This window comes from Schistocerca cancellata, chromosome 11, assembly GCF_023864275.1.
Source record: "Schistocerca cancellata isolate TAMUIC-IGC-003103 chromosome 11, iqSchCanc2.1, whole genome shotgun sequence".
NCBI lineage: Eukaryota > Metazoa > Arthropoda > Insecta > Orthoptera > Acrididae > Schistocerca > Schistocerca cancellata.
This window is the reverse complement of record NC_064636.1, coordinates 128,392,300-128,395,152: the sequence shown is the minus strand read 5'-3', so window position 1 is coordinate 128,395,152 and position 2,853 is coordinate 128,392,300. Positions and strand designations below refer to the sequence as shown.

The window sequence follows — 2,853 nt, the reverse complement described above, 5'->3', positions numbered from 1 at the left end:
TTCGTGAAATTGACCCTACACTCGTGAAAATCCATCGATTCCTCGGAGAAGCTGTGTCCCATCGCTCGTGCGTCTGCTAAAACACCGCGTTCAGACTCACTCAGATCTTGATAACCTGCCATTATAGCAGCGGTAACCGATCTGACAAATACGCCAGACGCTTGTATTATACAGGCGTTACCAACTGCAGCGCCAGTTTACATATCTCTGTATCTGAATAGGAATGCCTATACCAGTTTCTTTTGCGCTTCAGTGTAGCTCTGTAACGTTACGCGTAGATATTCAATGGACGTGGCTGTCTCAAGCAGGACACTACTAATGCCGTATCCGAACGTTACGGGACTGTTTCTTCTACTCACCTGGATTACCCCACCTTTTTCTGAATTTAGAGCCAGCTGCTGTTGATTACACCAACAGTTTTATTTAGTTTTATCGTTCCAGATCCGCCGTCGGTCGTTCAACTGCAACATCCTGTCGTCTGCGTTCGCTCGTTCTCGATCAGTTTCGAACCGTTCTCGGAGTCCCTACTTCTAGATCTCGATGTACGCTGCTGTTGAGTGACCACAACTGGTATATTACAACAATGTCGTAATGAAGTATTAAAATAATTATTAAATGAAATACTAAATGTAACAGTCTGGTATGGATGATAAAACAAGAAATTTGAGGTATTGAACACTTATAAACACAGAATATGTCTGAATTTTGAGGAGAGGTGTCTGAATGTTTCGAGGTGTGTACAGGTGTCGAAAAAATATATAGTCTGTCCTCTGCTTTGTTCAGCACTGTCCTTGCAAAGCAGATCTGAGGGTGTGAGGGAGGGAACTGAGAAAGAAATGCAGTAAATGACCTGGTGGAGCTGAGCTACCAAAAGGAGACTCTTAGAATTCGATGTTTAACTTTTACCGACGATTTTTCTTCCTTTCCCTCCTATGTGGGCGGGCCCTAAACGTCAATGACTTCTCTGTATAACTATATATGACGGTAGTATCTGTTCCCGAAAGAACAGTTACCGTCGATGACCATGCAGCTTTGCTAGAAATGAAATGATAATTAAATTGACACCCTAGCTGCAAGCAGGCGTTGATACACTTCATTCATGTAAGCAGGAGATCCCGGGTTCGAGTCCCGGTCGGGGCACACATTTTCAACATGTCCCCAATGAAGAGTATCAACGCCTGCTTGCAGCTAGGGTGTCAATTTAATTATCATTTCATTTCTATGAAAGCTGCATGGTCATCGACGGTAACTGTTCTTTCGGGAACAGATACCACCGTCATATATAGTTAAAAAAATATGGGTTCCCGGCCTTTGACCTTCTTGTGCGAACGCACACGCTATGCCCGAACTCGTACGGAACTTGGTAGATTGATCTGCCACGAGTAATGAGTATGATGGGCAAACATCTATTAGGCGCACTACGAATGTAGTGTTGTGGACATGTTGGGAATGTGGATCTCACGGGGAGCGTGCAAGGGATAAGTCCCTGCAGACGCACTGTCCTCTGTGCCCGTGGTGGCTCAGATGGACAGAGCGTCTGCCGTGTAAGCAGGAGATCCCGGGTTCGAGTCCCGGTCGGGGCACACATTTTCAACATGTCCCCAATGAAGTGTATCAACGCCTGCTTGCAGCTAGGGTGTCAATTTAATTATCATTTCACTTCTCTGTATGTAGTGCAATTTTTCCTTACAGCCCTTACTGAAATTATAGATACAGGGCTCCTATATATTTCCAGATTCCCAATTTGACACTGGTGAAGGCTTCCGTGTGATAATCTTCGTCTCTTTCCAAGCGTTTACACGTGCGGTTTCTTCGAAAACTGTGTCGCTGTTGCACAGGTCAGACAAACCTATCAGTGTTCATACTGTCCTTCTCTGTATACGTTCGGTGTCCGACGTCAATCCTATCTGGTACGAGCCCCACACACTTGAGCCTTTAGTAAGCAGCCTCCATTGTAGACCGATTGCATTTCCCTGATAGTCTGCAGCCTGCTTTACCTGCGACCGAATCTCCGTAATACTTCCACACAGGTGTTTGTATCAGTTGACCGATTCCAATTGCAATCGTAGGATAATACGTTTTCAGTTTTCTGATGTACAGAATTTTACATTTCTGAACACCCAAAGGAAGTTCCGAATCTTTGCACCACTGTGAAATCTCTGTACGTCCATCTTCTAAGAGATGGTTGGCAGACTCGGCTGTTCCATACAGGATGTCAAATTAAACGCGTTTCAGCCGTCAAATTTCCAACCTCATTTTATTTGGCAGCCAGTTTCAGCGTTGTACTACGCCGTCTTCAGGCCCCTGACAGACGTGTAGGGAAATTCAACCTCGGTCGTGATCAAAACAGGGGCCAGCAATACTGGCACTAGTAGATTTTTGTCATAGCGGTCACTCCAACCTTCGTCTGCTGATGATGGTCGGCAGATGATGGTTGAAATGACCGTCCCACATAGACTCGTCGCTTGTTACTTCAGAGCGCTGAAGAAGCCCGGAAAACTTCAAAATCGATTTTCTCAAAACTTTTTTTTTATTTATTTTTCCGTTCTGAACTTGCCGTTCGGCCATCTAGATTTAGCTTTTCCGTGATTTTTTCTAAATTTCTCCAGACAAATGTAGGGATAGTTCCTTTTAAAAGGCCACGATTGATTTCCTTCCCAATCCTTCAGTAATCGAAACTCTTACTCCTTCTCTAATTACATCACTTTCGATGGGGCATTAAATTTTAATCTCCTCCTCCTCCTCCTCAGAACGGTGCATATGTTTAAGAATTTGTAACACTTTCATGCGGATGTGCTCTTTGACCATTTATTATTGTATATATACTTGCTTTTATCTTTATGTAAATTTATA

General features: G+C 43.9%; 1 non-coding gene across 1 annotated transcript; it reads left to right on the top strand.

The window, feature by feature from the left end:
- Window positions 1–1,508: 1,508 nt before the first annotated feature.
- On the top strand, window positions 1,509–1,583 carry Trnat-ugu (transfer RNA threonine (anticodon UGU)). The gene has a single exon. It is a non-coding gene; the product is annotated as a tRNA-Thr (tRNA).
- The last annotated feature ends 1,270 nt before the right edge of the window (window positions 1,584–2,853 follow it).